This window comes from Pinus tabuliformis, chromosome 1_2 (assembly GCF_031772625.1).
Source record: "Pinus tabuliformis cultivar Carrire ecotype Pingquan chromosome 1_2, CPIR1, whole genome shotgun sequence".
In the NCBI taxonomy this organism is placed as follows: domain Eukaryota; kingdom Viridiplantae; phylum Streptophyta; class Pinopsida; order Pinales; family Pinaceae; genus Pinus; species Pinus tabuliformis.
This window is the reverse complement of record NC_142298.1, coordinates 551,809,606-551,817,804: the sequence shown is the minus strand read 5'-3', so window position 1 is coordinate 551,817,804 and position 8,199 is coordinate 551,809,606. Positions and strand designations below refer to the sequence as shown.

The window sequence follows — 8,199 nt, the reverse complement described above, 5'->3', positions numbered from 1 at the left end:
AGAATCTTTGAATGGAGCCTTGTATTCTGACCCCTAAACCAGTAGACCTGGAAGGTAACGCCCAGCCAAGCCGACCTAGGTTTGACTTGTCGCTCTTCAAAACTGCTCGACCGATCTAGACCGTTGAACCAATCGCAAAATCCAACGGTTGTCCAGAATGTCGCATCGCCCGAGTTAACCATACTTTAATGCGCGAAAAGGGTGGTTTTCCAATCCTCCCTCTGCCACGTGTGGGAAGATGTATGGGATCGCTGCAAATTCTCTAAAACCACTTTCCCTTTCAAAGCTGTGCGATCATCAAAAAACCGCTTAGGAAGTGGTTTTTCTCTCCAAGACCCAAAAAAACACTGATTCCGGCTACCGATGAAATCCCTACCAAGTTTGCTTGTCTTTCTAGCCTGAACATGCATTCCCTGGAGATCAATGCTAACACTCTTACTACTACTCAGGTATCTATCACTCTTCGGTGATCGACCCTTCTTCAAGGACCTGTAAGCTAGATTTTGAAAACACATGCAAAGGCCTCAAAATTAAGGGCTTGCTTCCAGGACTCTATGTCTGAAGACTCTAATGTCTTCCTCCTCTTGTTCACTGCATAGAGTTTTTAAACTACTTTGTCTCAACTCCTGCCATCCTATCGAAACATTGACATCTGTATTGCTGACCCCCTGATTGGCTAACAGGTCAGCCAGCTTGTTGGCCTTTCTGCGAACATGTTGGAAGGTGACCGTGCACAAGTTATGTAGGTGATTCTGAATTCTCTGGAAAACCCTGATTAACTTCCAGTGCTTGGAGACTTTCTCCGGCGCTGATCCATTACTAATTCTTTTCACTGAGTTAATAACTATCTCTGAATCTGCTTCCACAATCACATTGCAGCAATTCTCCTGACTTAGAAAATCGAGGCATTGCTCCAAAGCCATGAGTTCAGCCATATTATTGGTAGTTGTACCGAGATGACAATGGAAAATGAAGATAATACTTCCTTTGGCATCCCTGAGTACTCCCCCATACCCAGCCAATCCCGGATTTCCTTTAGCCGCCCCATCAATGTTGAATTTTAGATATCCAGCTGGGGGAGGATGCCAGAAATCCTGCTCCCTGTCCCTTACTGTAACCTTTCTGTTAAGACCTTGATGAGAAAGTTCCTGCAGCCCTAATTGTTTGAGAATATTACTTTCCAGATCCGAGGGAGGATTAATATGGTGGCTGCAAACTATGGAGCCTACAGTCTCCTTAAGTTGTTTCAAAATCTTCTCAAATAGTACATGTGGGGGATTTTTCTCCTCCTTGAATATTCTTTTATTCCTCTCCTTCCATACATTCCATATAATAAAGCTTGGTGTAAGGGTCCATGTTGAGTTGAGAATTGCATGCTTTGAGAAATTTCCCTTCCAAGTAATGAGGGTCTTGAAGATGCTTCCTCTGTCCCTTTCAGTTTGTTGACTTTTTTTTAGCAAATATGTCCCATAACCAGGAGGTGAAATAGCAGTAGTTAAGAAGATGTTCCATCGTTTCTTCTTGCTCTCCACAGAGAGGGCATCTGGAAGGCCCTAGAACACCTCTCTTCCTAATGTTGTCCCAAGTCAGTATTTTCCTGTGGTAAACCAACCACATGAAGAGTTTGATTTTCATCCATCCCTAGTGCCTCCAAAGTTTCTGCCAAATTTTATCCAGAACCCGGGGATTCAGCTCCAGGAGAATGCCTTTGGCTTCTTTGAGGTTAAAGGTGCCCTCTTGATTCTTGCCCCATCTTAGTTGGTATTGCCCTTCAGAAACTGAGATTTTCCTTTGTTCCACCATTTTTTTTAGCTCCTCTGCTTTAATTTTCAAGAGGAAATTATTTCTACAATCAATATTTTTCCAGATTCTCCATTTTCCATTAGCTGAGTGTTATCCCAGAAGTCCATGACTTTAATTAAGCCTAGTGAATCTATCTCCTGTTTAAGCTCGAGGAAGTTCTCTTTAACAGTATTGGTTCTTGTTGCCATTTATCTCCCCAAAAGAGGGCTTGATTCCCTTCTATGATTTCCCAGAAACTATTATCTTGACTAATCTTCTATTTTCACAGGCTTTGTTCCAGATGTGCAATCCCTTAATGTTCCCTGACATTCTTATGAGGTCGTTAGTTTTCCAGGATGTTGCATATTTTTCTTTCCAAATATTAGCCCATAGAGTTTCTGGATTATGAACCCAGCACCACCAAAGTTTGGCCCCTAAAGCCTTGCTGAGTATTTCCTGATCGTCCAAGCCCAACCCTCCATGGTATTTGGGTTTACAAAGTTTCTCCCAAGGCACTAAAGCCCATTTCTTTTTATTTTCCTCCTTTCCCCAAAGGAAGTTTCTTTGTATATTTCTCAATTGCTGAAGGACTCCTTTCGGAGCTGGGAGGGCAGATAACATAAAAATAGGGATGGCTTGCAGAACAACTTTAGTGAGAACCAACCTGCTTGCAAGATTTAGAGATCTGAAGGTCCATTTGCTGACTTTGTCCTGCAACTTATTCATCAAGGGTTCCCAAATGATTTTGAGAAATGGTTTATCTGTTAGAGGGATACCCAAATATTTTGAGGGAAGGGAATCCCTTTGAAAACCAAGAATTTTGGAAATATTCCTTTGGATTGCCAAGTTGGTGTTAAAGAAAAAGATTTTTGATTTAGAAAGGTTTACTTCCATACCTGTGGCCATGGCAAAAGCGTTCAGAATATGTTTATAAGTTGTTGCTTCTTTGACAGTAGGGATTCCTTGAAGCATTGTGTCATCTACAAATTGTTGATGAGTAAGAGCTTGACCATTCTCGGAAAGTAGAAGGCCTTTAATCTTGCCTGCAACTTTAGCTTGCTTGATGGCCCTGCCAAGTCCTTCCATCATAAGAATGAAAAGAAAAGGAGAGAGTGGGTCTCCCTATCTGAGGCCTCTGGAAGGACTGAAAATCTCAGAGGGAGAGCCATTTACCAAAATAGAGAAGCTAGAGGAGGTGACAAGAGCTATTACCCATCTGACCCATTTATGATCAAAACCAAAAGCACTAAGAATCCTTTTCATATATGTCTAGTTTACCTTGTCATAAGCTTTGGCTATATCTAATTGCATGATCATGCCGGATTTCTTTTTTCTTTTTAGCGAGTGAACTACCTCATGAGCTTGAATGATGTTGTCTAAAATTTGTCTGCCTTCCACATATCCTGATTGTTCCCCTGAAACTAGGGTAGGAAGCAAAGGGTTAAGTCTGTTTGCCACTACTTTGGATATAATTTTGTAGACCACATTGCATAGAGCGATGGGTCTGAACTTATCGGAGTTTGAGCATCCTCCTGCTTAGGGATAAGTGAGATAAATGAGGTATTCAACACTTTCAAGATGGTACTTTTTACTCTCGAATCCTCCACCACATTCAAGATATCCTATTTACCAATATTCCAACATGCCTTGAAACAATCCACATTGAACCCATCTGTGCCTGGTGCTTTTCCATTCTCCATTTCTTTGAGGGTATCGTCTACCTCTTTTTCAGAAACTGGTCTATTTAGATTAAAATTATCCTCTTTGGAAACCATCTTTGGTATATTTCTAGTTACCTCCCGAATAAATTGTTCTCTGTACAAATTATTTTCCTGAGTAATGCTTCGGAAGTGTTGAACTAACTCCGCTTCAATATTCTCATGGGATGTAAGAATATCCCCTTCTTTGTTTTTGATTGAAGATATTCTGTTATGCATTCTATTTTCCATAGTGGACCTGTGAAAAAACTTCGTATTACGCTCCCCTTCCTTTAGCCATTGGACTCTAGATTTTTGTTTCCAGAAGACTTCCTCCTGTTTGCACAGATTGTCCCACTCATGCTGATATTTATCCACTTGATTTCTTTTGTCTTTATCAAATCCTTCCTTGATTAGAGCCTGGTTGAGTTCCTTAATTTTATTTTCAATTGATTTTTTCTCTACAAAAATATTGCCAAATTCATTTTTGTTCCAATCTTTTAGCTTAAGTTTGATATGCTTTAATATTTTATGCATAAGAAACATTCTTGTTCCTTGAATCTGTAAGTCTTCTGTCCACTAATTTTTGATATTGTTGAAGAAATCTGGGTGGGAGAGCCAGTATGGTCTGTTTCTGAGAATGTCCATGCCTTTGATCTCCATTTGAACCGGCCAATGATCTGAACCTCCAAAGGGGAGAACTTCAGCTGTTATTTCCTTATTTTCCAGCATCAAATTCTCTGAGATCAGGAATCTGTCTAACTTAGAGGCTACTTGAGATTCACCACCTCTTTTATTATTCCAAGTAAAGAGGCTAGTATTCATTTCAGCCTCTACTAGGTTCATCTTGTCTATAAAGGTTTGAAATTCCAATGAGTCTTTACTAAGGATCCTCATTCCTCCTTTTTTCTCAGAAAGAGATTTGATCATATTGAAGTCCCCTCCCATGATCCAAGGTATTCCTATATGTCTGCCCCTGAGATCCTCCAGTGAGTCTAGGAACTTGAGTTTATCATCTATTCTTTGAGGACCATAAACATTGGTTACTAGATAGTAGTGCCTGTCTCCTTCCGGTTGAATGATAACTGATAGATAATTCCTGGTAGCCTCAGCATCTATAACACTTAATTTGTGAGGGTTCCAAAGAGTGAGGATTCCCCCCGCAGTATCCTCTGCTTTAACTTCTAGAAACTCAAATCTACTAAGCCATTTACTGTGGATTTGTCTGATTTTTTGAATGGAACTTTTTGTTTCTTGGATAAAGATAATGTCCGGCATTTCTTGTTTCATTCTATTACTGAGTATTCTTTGCTTTCTTTTACTCCCTAGACCTCTTATATTCCAAGAAATAAACTTCATAATTAAAGATTTGTGAAGGAGTAGCTGGCAAGATCTTTCATCTTACCTGAATCTATCATTAGCTTGCCACACTCCATCAAGAGTTCATTCTGCTTTTTCTTGCCTCTTTTTACCTGGGTTTCTTGTCGCTAGTCCCGGGGTTGCTTTTAGTGCCTTCACTCCTCTGTTTTCCGGTTTATCTGTATTTTTTCCTTTTCCCAATGCATTAGATTGTGTTTTCCATAAAAAAAACTGTTGTATTTTATTAAGTTCTTCTTGGGGTACCGAATCCACTCCTCCCGTGGTTCCCTGGAACAAGAACCCTTCCAGATCTAGGTTTTCTTTGTCAAGTATCTCCTGTAACTCATGGTCTTCTAGGTCCATCTCACTCGGGGTCATATCCTAATCCATCTCAAGTTCTGTTTCACTCATAATGGTTTCTGTCTGGTACCCAGTTTTCTGATTTTGGTCACATTCATCTTCTGTTCTCTTTTCTCCAGCCTTTCCTTCTGTTGCTTGATCTTCCTTTGTGGTTTCTTCATCTTCCTCTAGAACTTGGAACTTGTTTTGGCTACCTTTAAGTCCTTCATCTTGATGTTTCTTTGTTCCTTTCTTGCTTCCTTTTCCTCGATAGACCACTTTCTGAAAGCTGTCTGTTTCCTTCATTGTATTTGCCTTGCTGTTATTTCCTACTTTCCCTTGTGGACAGTCTCTAAATAGATGCCCGTGCTCATGACATCTACGGCATCTGAAGGGAATATGCTCGTAGTCTACTGTTTGCACCCATTCTTCATCAAAGACTTCCAGGATCACTTCATCTGGTAAGGCTCCTGATAGATCCATTTCCACGCATATTCTAGCAAATGAAGTGTATTTCCCTCTTCTTGTGGCTTCAGAAATTTTGACAAAGCGACCTAATTTATTGCCTATGGCCATTAACGATTCATTTTGCCAGTAATCAAGAGGTAAGGAATAAAGTCTTACCCAGACCGGTACAGAGGTAAAAGTTTCCCGTTCCGGGACAAAATTCATAATCCATGGCCTCATGTAGAGTCCAGCTGCCGCAAAGAAGTAGGGTCCACCTTCAAAGACTTTGTCCTTGTCTTCAATATTCGTGAACACCACCGTAAAGAAACCCTTTGACCCAAGATGAAGGTCTATGCTCCCTTTAGGTTTCCAATGATATTTGATCCAAGTCTGTAAAGCTTTTTCAGTGGGCCATAGTCCCATGAACTTACAGATAATAGCATATGTCCGCATGTGATCCCTGTATGCCTGCAGGGCAGGATCATTTAAAACAACTCTTGGAGTGATCTCAGCTTTGGGTTTGCAGGGTCCCTTTTGTTTCTTCTCTTTAGTGTCCTGTTTTTTGTCTTCTCCCTCCTTGTCCTTTGTGCCGTTGATTCCCTCGGTGTTGCCTCCTGCTATCTCCTCTTCCATGGTTTCTTTTCCTCCTCCCGAAGTTCCTTTAGTACTTTCTAGAGGTTTCTTACCTCTGTTAGCCATGAATTCCTTGAAGGAGGGAGATGCTCTCCCTCCTCTGCGACCCTCCATGAGAAGCGCCGACTGCAACTCACGAAAACCCTAAATGTTCGCAATCACTGTTCCTCTCGCTCCCGTTCCGCCGAACTATATTACAATATCTGTTGTTTCATTTATTAATAAAAGTTGGGTTTTCACTATATTATTGTGCTCTTTGTTATATTTATTTGTGTTTGTTCCATTTATTTTCTTGCGTTTCATTTCATTACTCGTATAATCTGAATAAGTTTTTCTCGACAAAAATGATACAAAAGATGAAATTTTTCTAATACTAGATGAAATGAAATTGTAGATGCAAGACTTGGGCCACTACATGGAATGAATTGAAGCCAACATTGCACCATGAGTAGGTCTGAATGCAACTAGTCAAGTTGGAGAGACCCCTATTAGGGTGGAGCCCTTAGAATCTTTGTAATTGCTAATGTCTTACAAGATTTTAGCTTCTCTATTTTCTAATTATAATTTACTTCACAACGTAGGCAAGTTCAGTCAATTAGAAACCCTTAGTTTACTCAACCTATGGCTATGTTTTGAGAGTTTTCTTTATAAAACTTTGAATATGCACATTTCAAGGACTAAGAGCTCGATGCACTATCATTGGTGTGGTTTCCCCAATGACAGACTAGTGGCTTGCATCAAGTCTCAATAAATGTAGTATTTTGAAAATCAATAAAATTAATTTCACAAAAAAAGGCAGAAATACAAAAAAAGATATTAATAAACTTATGTTTAAAAAAAAAAACCTTTAACAACACTCAAAATGTAAGTTGATTCATTTGAATAAATGACTAAAGTCAATTTTCCTTTATGATGTGGTTTTTATTAATAGAACTTGTTACCATTACCTTTAAATTATGAACACATGAATTATGTTTTATTATAAGACAATAAATTCCATCTCAATAATTACTTAAAAATTAAATTTATATATTTAATTTAAAATAATAAATTGCATCTTCATAATTAAATAAATTTTATATCTATATATTTTTATTTATAGTGATTACATTTTTAAATAAATTATTGCATTTTTAAATAAATAAATTAATTTATAGTTAATTTTATAAATAATTCATGTCATAAGCGGCTCTTAAGAGAGATTAATTTATAATTATCCAACACTTTTGCTCATTTTGTCTCCCCTCCTCTCAATTCAAAAAATTATTAATTTACTAAACCATAAAAGCTTTAATAACATAGAAAAACAAAACAACATGGTGTAAAAGAATAAAATTAAATCCTATTATACAACTCTAGCATTTTTCTTTATATGTTAATCTTTCTCCTCCCCTCACACCATTCAACCTCTCATGCCATTGTGCCAATCCCAACTTCCCTGGGCTCATCACCACTTGCATCCAATCCTTTAACATTTTAATTATAATTTTTCTACAAAATAAATCAAAATAAATCACCTGCTTCAAACATTAGATATTTGCATTTATAGTTATTGAACTGTGCAAAATGCTTAATACGGTAAAGGAAGGATTTAGTACTGAAATGTATGTTATTATGAAAGATATAATTGGCAAATTGCCTTTATAGCTCAGTGGTAGAGCGTCAGTCTTGTAAACTGAAGGTCCGCAGTTCGATCCTGCGTGGAGGCAATGCTTTTGGGTAGATTCCCAATTTCTCAAAACTTTTGGTAGAAACAACCGAAGGTCTTCAAATACTTCATGCGGCAACCATTTTTTATATTATACTTCCGCCCAGTTATATAATAAATAAATTTATTTTTTTTCATAATTTTCCATATAAAGCGCAAAGGTCCGCAGTTCGATCCTGCGCCGTGGCAAGATGCGTATTTAAATGTTACCGCAAGTGTTAGCATCAAATATAT

At 38.4% G+C, this 8,199-nt stretch overlaps 1 non-coding gene across 1 annotated transcript; it reads left to right on the top strand.

Annotated features, from left to right (window-relative positions):
• The first annotated feature begins 7,894 nt into the window (after positions 1–7,894).
• On the top strand, positions 7,895–7,966 carry TRNAT-UGU (transfer RNA threonine (anticodon UGU)). Its single transcript has one exon. It is a non-coding gene; the product is annotated as a tRNA-Thr (tRNA).
• The last annotated feature ends 233 nt before the right edge of the window (positions 7,967–8,199 follow it).